The sequence below is a fragment of the Oreochromis aureus genome, linkage group 19 (genome assembly GCF_013358895.1).
Source record: "Oreochromis aureus strain Israel breed Guangdong linkage group 19, ZZ_aureus, whole genome shotgun sequence".
NCBI lineage: Eukaryota > Metazoa > Chordata > Actinopteri > Cichliformes > Cichlidae > Oreochromis > Oreochromis aureus.
This window is the reverse complement of record NC_052960.1, coordinates 28,774,231-28,783,837: the sequence shown is the minus strand read 5'-3', so window position 1 is coordinate 28,783,837 and position 9,607 is coordinate 28,774,231. Positions and strand designations below refer to the sequence as shown.

At 37.6% G+C, this 9,607-nt stretch overlaps 1 long non-coding RNA gene across 1 annotated transcript; it reads left to right on the top strand.

The window, feature by feature from the left end:
* The first annotated feature begins 1,294 nt into the window (after window positions 1-1,294).
* LOC120434931 lies at window positions 1,295-4,733 on the top strand. Its single transcript, XR_005609434.1, has 3 exons — window positions 1,295-1,327; window positions 2,540-2,566; window positions 4,096-4,733. It is a non-coding gene; the product is annotated as an uncharacterized LOC120434931 (long non-coding RNA).
* The last annotated feature ends 4,874 nt before the right edge of the window (window positions 4,734-9,607 follow it).

Genomic DNA, 9,607 nt, shown 5'->3' with positions numbered 1-9,607 from the left:
GCTGGATCCCTGCCGGTAAGCGCTGCTTCTCTGTCTCTCTTCTCTGAAATGAAATGTCTACAAGCTGTTTGAGTGATTTACCCAGTTGTTGTTAGTGACTTATAAAGCCAGTCAAGTACAAGTCATGTAAAAGTAACACAATGGCTGCTTTTTTAGTGAAACGTTGTAATTTTAGTATTTAAAAGGAGTGTTTGGTATGCTAGCCCTAACAACCTAAGCGCTAACGCCTAGCCTAGCTCCTATAGGCCCAGTGTGAAATTAATATGGTTCATTCGGTGTGTTAGTGTTTCTGAGTCTCTTAGGGAAGCTGAAGTTAGTTCTCCTCTTCACAAATCAGTCAGTTAAAACGGCCTCATTCTTTAGGTTGTAAGGTAATGAGCCGCCATTTTAGAACCACTGATTAGCTGCTGAAGCAGCAGGGTGGCAACTTCAAAGGAGCCATTTTACTCCCTCTGACTGAAAGCCGGGAGAAAAAGAGTCACGTGCCTGTGCCGTGTGTGTTTGTGTTGTGGGTTAATTAACAGAAGGGAGAGAGCTAAGGATAAAACACATAATATAAGAATAACATCTCTTAACAAGAAATTTTTTAAATTAATTCATTCTAGTTTTTAGTCAAATTTTAAGAACTCTTTAACAAACACTTGTTTGTGCAGGTTGTTTTTTTTTTTTTTTTTTAAAACCCTACACATGCAGCACTGTTTAACTTCTCACTTTGTGAAAAATGAATGAAATATAAAAAGGCCACCTTCAAATAAATAAAATGCAGCAGTGCGCCATTAATATAATAAATTATGATATGTAGATATTTAAAACAACAGCATATTAAATGATACTAAATGATACTGTGTGCAGGTGATGATATTTTTAGGAAGCAGAATTTGAATGCCCACCAACTCAAATGTTGAAGCCTACAAATATATCATCCAAGCTTTCATTTATGATTGTTCATGCTTTTAAATTGTGATGTCAGAATTTGATAAAGTGTGCACTGCTAGGTGTAGCAAATCATTGCTTATTAAATCTACTCTGTTATCTAATAGCACCAAACTAATAGAGCTATCACATAACTGAGAAACTTGTGTGGCTTATTACAAATAGATGAAACCCCATTTTACCTTAATGAAGACAGTAATCTTTAATAAGGTGTAGAAAAAAAGAGGTGAGTTGTTTGTTGCTGTGGTAAACAAAGAAGTGTACTGAATCTTTTGGACTACACAGAGTGATGCAGTATTGATTGTGATGCTGATTTGAGTTGTTTCATTCTGTGTTTTTGTGCTTTGTCTTTTGTTACACAGAGTGAAAGAGATCTTTGGTTTTGCCTTTGCTGGTAAGTAAACAGTGATTGTAACTGAAGCAGTATGAACCTGGCATTTGGCAAGCACATTTGGCAACTTACATACAGTAGTTTGACTTTTTGTGATATGTTTCCATTTACTGATTGGCAAAAACACAGGATTTGTGACCTGTAGCAAAAAGCCCCACACAGGGCCTCTGACTGTCCCTGAAGTTTAATAGCCCATTTATGTATGATTTAAATTTTTATGGCTTATTGAATCCAAACATAGTTAAATGTCGGATGTCTTTATACAGTTGTTCATTTTCTCCTTATGTTTGTGGATTTAAGTAGCAGACAAAACAATGAAAGTGTTTTAGGGGAGTCAGTATAAGTGGTTGCTCAAACACTTAAGAGCTGCACAGGTATTGATTTATATTGTCTCTCAAATTCTGCTGATGTAGTACATTAAAGTCAGAACACTGTAGAAGTATTTTGCCTGACTCGGTATAAGTAATAGCTTTAACAGTTAAGCAATAATAAAAACGAAGAGAACCAGAGGTGTGAGTGGACATTGTTAGGTACATTACAGCCAGTGTGTCTAATTAGTTTATTACTTATTTAGTGAATATGTGTTTTAAAATTAAATAGAAATGTTGCCAAAAATGGACATTGCAACATACATAAATATTCCTAGCAACGGGTACAATTAAAGGACTTTTTAGTGTAATATTTTAAGACATTTAATTTTAATCACAAAACATTCTGCACCTCTGTTATTGTAACATGTCAATATTTACATGTATTTTAGGATTTGCATATTCATATCAGACTAACCAAAACATGATGAGGTTTTCTGTTGCCTCTGATTTAAAGAATTACTTTGTATTTAATGTTTTTAACCTGAAAGGACATTAAAAGTTTTGGTTTTTCACACTTTATTAGCTCTGACCTATTGTAGAAAATGTTGGAGCCACAAGGCTTCTGTGTAGGAAATATTTGGTGTATCCTGCACTTGTGCCAACAAATATTGGTGCCTATTCTTTGCATTTCTGTAGTAATAATGTTTTTATTACACTTGCTATAGCTATGTGAGACCGTGCAGTTCAATTATCTCCTCTTTAGACTACAGTAAACTTAAAAAAGCTTAAAGTAATTGAGGATTTTACTAGCTAATTTGTGTCACAGTAAGTTGGATTGTGTGTGAAGAGGCTCAACAGTCTGAATCATCAAACAGTGATCTGATGAATTGTTTCCTTTCTCTAGACTGCTGATCTGATCGTCTCAAGTCTGGTAAGTAAAGGTTCTTCTGAGGTGCAGTGCTGGGAAATGTTTCTCATTATAGGAGATTCAGTTTAGTGCAGTGAGTGAGCACAGCTGTTGGTGATCATCAAAAGTCATAAAATCCTAGAAAAGTCTGTGTAAACATTTCCAGACCTACAGAGGTCGGTAGGTTATTGTAGCAGCGCATCTTTTTTCACATTAGAGCAGCTCATGAACAGCAGTTTAGATACAATTAAGTCTTCAAGTAGGGCCTTGTGGATTTCAAAAGCTTCTTTCCCTTCATTAAATTAAGTCACTGTCTGAAAACTGCTCTTTGAATTAGTCTTTTTATTAAAGATTTTGTTGATGACTGGAAAAAATCAAAAGCACAGATACAGCATTCATTTCTATATTTTATGATTAAATGATCTACAAAGAAATTATCGTCATACTACATTTTTAATTAGGCCTTTAAGTCGGCCATTATAAGTACGTCCTAGATTTAGTGCTTATGCCTGTGTATTAAACATGTGACTGAAATATGTAGAAACTGCTTTGTAGGAACCATCCATCTCCAAATTTATCATTTTGCTAAAAGTCATACTGAATAAAGTATTGTTTACTTTTATGTTAACGGACCTCAAATCCCTGTTTCTGTGTGCCCAGATATTATGATGTACTGTTGTCCCAGGTAAGTACACACAGAAACAGGAATTTGAGAACTTTGGGGATTAAGGAACATGTGATGTGGCATAAATTTTAAGCAGGTGGCCTGAAACTGTCTGCTCTAACCTCCGTGTATGGGTTTTGTTCTACCATATGATATTTACAGTAGGTTATTGTAGCAGCACATCTTGGTTTAAGTTTATAGACACTGTTTGTTTTTATTGTGTAAATACAATCTAAAAGTTTCTTTAGAATAGTTCCACCACCATTTTTGAGCATTTTCAATAAGTTCAGTCCAATAATGTACTGTGGAACTCTTCAATATGTAAAGCCCTGTATGTACTGTATTTTTGGGATTATAAGGCGTATGCAGCTAACCAAATATTCAGATAACTCAAACTATTCAACTCATTCACAATAACTCTCAACATTTTTCAGTGGTAACACAACAATACACTCACTTTTTCTGTTCAGTCCTCTTCCACAAATCTATCAAATTCTTCATGGATTGATCGGTTTGAAATCTGCTTCGTACGCATGTCTCTAAACAGATGCCAGGTCCTCATACACACCATAATATTATGTTTAAGCACAATACGAATTACTCGGCAAGGCTCCTGACTACTGTAGCTGTAATGCTCCAACAATCCATCAAGCGCTGCAGCTTTGTAGCTTTCCAAAGTCATACTAAAACATTTTGACAGATGTTTGAGTGCCGTGTAGCACATAAAATTGGGTTGAGGTCAGTAAGCACAGCCAGAATTAATACATAAGGTAAACTGTTGATTTTTGAGAAAACTCAAGGATTTTAAGTGTGACTTATAGTCCGAAAAATACTGGAAAGCCATGTTTATTGAAAATATGCCTAATTCCAGTCTCTTTTTGTCTTACAGGTGACCTGCTGCAGAAAACCCTCTCCCTCTATCGTTGACAAGCAATTAACAAGCAATTTCAGTCTGTCCTATCACTCTCCCTCTCCCTGCTCCATCTTTTTTGACAAGCCATTCTATCTTCTATCATTTCTCCGCCATGAGCTCTATCTAATTTTGACAAGCTTAAACCTGTGTTGACAAGAAACCAAGTTTGACAAGAAACCAAGTTTGACAAGAAACCAAGTTTGACAAAAAAACAAGTTTTTGGAAATTGAGGTTACCACAACTTCGACGATCTGTTTTCAGAAATCTGAGAGATCTCTGCTCTCACTGCTCCTTCTTTCCTGTCGTTAAACTCATCCACTCATTTTACTGGAAATTACAAGTAGAATGTTGAATATACAGTAGTAGAATTACAGTACAGTAGAACTCACAGTAGAAACTACTTACACAGCCCTACACTTGTCATTTTAATTTTGCATTACACTTTGGAATAAACATTGATTGGCTGTTTGGCTTACAGGTGCAATTGCTTTAATAAATTATATAAAATATACACCTCTTCTTAAAGGTTTATTTGTAATAAGACAATCTGGTTATTTTGTAATATATACATTCAGACTGCTGTATTTACATAAATATTAAATTAGATTCAAATACATTTTTTAAGTCTGTTTCATTGATTGTAACATTTGACTACAAGTTTAAACTATTATTATTTAAGGACAAACCCTTTTTTGTCACTCAGTGTAAGTGTTCAGTTACAATTGTTATCTAGAGGCTGCCCTGAGAACCCAGACTTCCTGTTTCCTGACTGCTGCAGAACATCCAGCTGAAGAATCCCCATCGCCTGTCATCTGATCACCACACCATCACAGCTCCTTATATTTGCTTTAAATTTTAGATATCTGAAAGATTTACACAAAGTCTACTTCAAAGCTAAGAGTTTTATTATAGCCTGCTGATTGATTGTTGAGATTTATTCTGCATATTACTTCACAGAAGTATAGACCTATTCATTAACTAGTCTGGTTAAAAAAAAAAGAAGTATTAATATACAGTTTTTGAAAAAGCTACAATAAAATTGTTTTTAAAGAACTTTCAATAACTTTTATATTGAGTTTGCATTTAAGTCAGCCTTTTACATCAATTACATAGTTATAAGAATACTTTACCATTTGTATAGTGTTACATTTATCCATTTAATAGAAACTTGAGGAGTCATTGATTTTTGTTTTAGTGTTTACAGGTTGAGTTTTGTTTACATTTGTGTATAAATACATATAAGGTCCAGTTTGTACTTGCACAAAATGCCAAGGAAAGGTCAAAGGTCGCAGTCCCAGAAGCTTAGATGGCAAAAGGAGAAGGAACAGGTAAATGTTTCTCAGATCGGTGAACAGGTAAAGGTGTCTGTTACAAGTATTCCCAGTCCAGAAGTGCAGCTCAGCGTTCAGACAGCCGCAGAGTCTTATGCAGATCTGGTAAAGAGAGGTGTTTGCTCAGCATGTGTGCCAGATGCCAAAGTACAGCAGGTAATCCAGACTGAACCCCAGGTAACTCTGCAAACGCAGCATGATGGAGAAGCTCCAGGACCGTCTCATGTACAGGTTACAAACAGTGAAAGTCGTCCACGAGTGAGTAGCATCTGTGCATCCCGAAGCCAGGCCTCTGCTAAGTATGGAAAGTACCGGAATCAGCAATGCATGGCGAACAGTTTGGTTTTCCTCTCATTCTTACATGAGGATGAATTCATTACCAGAGCAGATCTTAACCGTGTGTTGGACAAAGGCAATGCCGTGTATTCAGATGCCAGAAAGAGGTTTGTGAACAGTGTGTTTCTAGCCTGTGATGAGCTTCCCACAGTGGTCACCAGCCGCAGACACGAGTATCAAGTGGATATGTCTCAGTTTGCTCGTTATGGCACATTTGATAGTACAGATCATCTTCCGAGCCTTGAACAGGGACTACAGTGTTTGGCTTCAGAGTTTCGCTACGCTTTGCTAGTCATGGGAGGAACAGTCATCGCAGTTTGCAGGCTGACTTCAGGTGAATACGCATACTTTGACCCTCACCCACGTAAGTCTACAGGAATGCCATTGTCACTAAGTGTAAGTGGTGGAACTGCAGTAATGTTAAAATTCACACGTCTTAACGACATGATTGACAGGCTCAAATGTTTGTACCGAATGTTTAACATCGCACCAACCTGCACTTATGAGCTACAGCCCATCGAGTTTCACAGTGAAAACGCTGCTTACCAAAGAGATGCTAATCAAAACACCGAATACAGACAATGCGCTACAAGTGCTCCAGCACCAGATTTAAATGAACCTGTTCCTGAATTAAACTCCCAGACATCCACTGAGCAGACACAGAAAACTGTGAGTGACACTTTAACCAGAGAAGTGACATCATCCAGAGTGGATTATTCAAATGAGACAGCTGCTGCTGAAAGCAACCATCGTCCTTCTGATTTTTTACAAAAAGAAACATCTGCATCTTCTTTGAGAGAACCTCAGGTAACATCAGATTCTGTTCCTCAGAAGGATCCAACCGCTGCCTCCTGTTCAACCAAGACAACACAGGAACTTTCACATAAACTGCTGAAATATAGTAAACAGGAAAGGAAAAAAATGAGGAGAAGATCACTGGCCCAACAAAAACTACCAGAAAGAAAGAAAGGAAAATCAGAAAAAGAAAGAAAGGCAGATGTACACTTCCAATGAAAGCTTTGAGGCAAAGAAAAGAAATTCCAGTGGAAAGTCTAATGATCCTGGTCACAGACAAAAGAAGAGTGTGTACAAAAGTAATCTATATAAGCTAAATCCTACATATAGAGAGAAACAGAGGGAACATTTGAGAAAGATCTATAAGGAAAGAGATGATTTTAAGGAAAAACAGAAGGAGCAAATGAGAAGGATCTATAGAGAAAGTGCCAAAATTAGAGAGAGAAAAAGAGAACGTGTCATAAGGATGTATAAAGACAATCCTATATTCAAAGAAAAGCAGAAGGAACGAATAACAAGAACATACAGAGAATCTCCCGTGTTCCGAGAAAAGCAGAAGGAACGAATAACAAGAACATACAGAGAATCTCCCGTGTTCCGAGAAAAGCAGAAGGAACGAATAACAAGAGCACACAGAGAATCTCCCGTGTTCCGAGAAAAGCAGAAGGAACGAATAACAAGAACATACAGAACTTGTGCTGAATTCAGAGAGAAACATAAAGCTTACATGAGGTCATATGTTTCTAACCTATATAAAGAAAGTGAAGAATTTAGACAGAAAAAACAATGTTATATCACTAAACGTTATGGAGAAGAGAGACAATTTCATCAGCAACACAAGGACAATATGAGAGAACGAATGAGAGTAAAATATTGGAACAGTTTTTCTTTTAGACAGATGCATAATATCAGATGTGCAATGAACATAAAAAGAAAATATCGCCAGATGCATCGACCAGCTGAAAGTTTACAGTCTCATCCAGATAACACTTTAATGAATGAGGCCATATCTCGTTTCAGATCAAACATTAAATCAGCACCATCTTATGTTTGTACTGTTTGTCTAAAAGCTTCTTTTCCTAATCAGGTGAAAATCTGCAAAAGAAACAATTACTCAAAACACGAAACTGTAGCTCAGCAGTGTCTAACTGGTAAATTTGTTCATATGTGTGATGAAGCATGTAATGATCACTGCAGCTTTCCTGTTGAGAGAAAAAAGGAGTATATCTGTCACACGTGTCACAGTTCCCTCAAAAGTGGACGCATGCCAAGGCTTGCTGCTGTTAACGGTTTAGATCTGCAGGATATTCCAGCTGAACTGTGTGATCTCAACATTCTGGAGAGACATCTGATTGCCAAATGCATACCTTTTGCTAAGATTATTCCACTTCCAAAGGGCAGACAAAGACTCATACGTGGTAATGTGGTGTGTGTACCATCTGAAGTCCAACAAACAGTTGACTGTTTACCGAGGCTCAGAAACCAATCACAGATAATGAGGATCAAGCTGAAAAGACGACTGTGCTACAAAGGCCATCAGCTGTTCCAGACTGTCACCTGGTCTAAACTGATCCAAGCCCTGCGTAAACTGAAACAAATTCATCCACAGTACACAGATATTGTTATCAGAGATGATGCATTGCTTTGTGATCCAACGTTACCTGATGATGACAGCAGTGATGAAGCCAGCATGGCAAGTGATGATTATGATGAAGCAGATTTAATGGAAATTGACAACTATGAAAAAGATGCCCTTTTTGCGCGAAGGGAGTCTGAAAGTGAACAAGATATTAACATGCTATCCTGTGATGAACAACCAGAAGAACAAAATCCAGAGGAACCAGAAAGTGATTTGAACAATGGAGGTTTTGCTCTAGAAAGTTGTCTGCAGCCTGTTGACATTTCAGAAGAGATTCTCTGTTTCACTGATAACACATATTGTGTGGCTCCTGCAGAAAGAAACAATCCTGTTAGCTTCTTCAGAACTCCTCATTTGGAAGCCATGGCATTTCCTGTGCAGTTTCCTACTGGTCAGAATACACTGGATGAAAAGAGACGTCTTAAACTCACACCAAGTGCTTACTTCAAGTCAAGGCTTTTCAACATTGATGCAAGATTTGCTAAAGATACGAATTACCTGTTTTTCTCACAGTTTGTCACTGAAATACACTTGGCTAATTCCAGCATGACAATACAGCTAAGGAAAGGTAAAACTATGACCAAAGATGGACGCAAAATCACATCAGGAATGTTACAAAGTAAGACAGAAGTAGAGAAGCTGGTAAGAAATAAAGATGCAATCAGATTTATGCAGCCACTCAGAGGAACTCCAGCTTACTGGCAGAAAACTACCAGAGATTTATTCAGTATGGTCCGTCAAATAGGAACACCTCAGTTCTTTGTCACTTTCTCTGCTGCTGAGATGAGATGGCCTGAAGTGATTCAAGCAATAAAGAGACAACAACGTGAAGAGGTTGATTTCGAAGCCCTGGACTGGTCAGAAAAGTGTGAAATTCTAAGATCAAATCCAGTAACCACCATGCGAATGTTTGATAAGCGTGTTGAGGCTTTGTTCAGAGATTTGCTTTTTTCTCCTGCACAGCCCCTTGGTGAAATCATTGATTACTTTTACAGAGTTGGGTTCCAGCACAGAGGTAGTCCGCATATACACATGTTGCTGTGGATTCGAGAAAAGGTAGAAGTAGATGTGGATGATGACCAAACTGTCTGTGACTTTGTGGACAGATACATCTCAGCTCAACTTCCTGATCCAGAAAAACAACCTGAACTGCACAAAAAAGTTGCTGAACTACAAAAGCACAGCAAAAACCACACAAAAACATGCTTTAAGAGTGTGAACTCTGGTTGTAGATTTGGGTTCCCAAAACCACCAGCCACAAGAACAATGATTGTGAGACAGGATGAGGATTCAGACACTGAAGCTGCAAAAGCCAAACTCAGACCTTTGTTGAACCTGCTGAAGGAACCTGAAGCTGCTTCCCTCACCATAGAGCAGATTCTGTCAC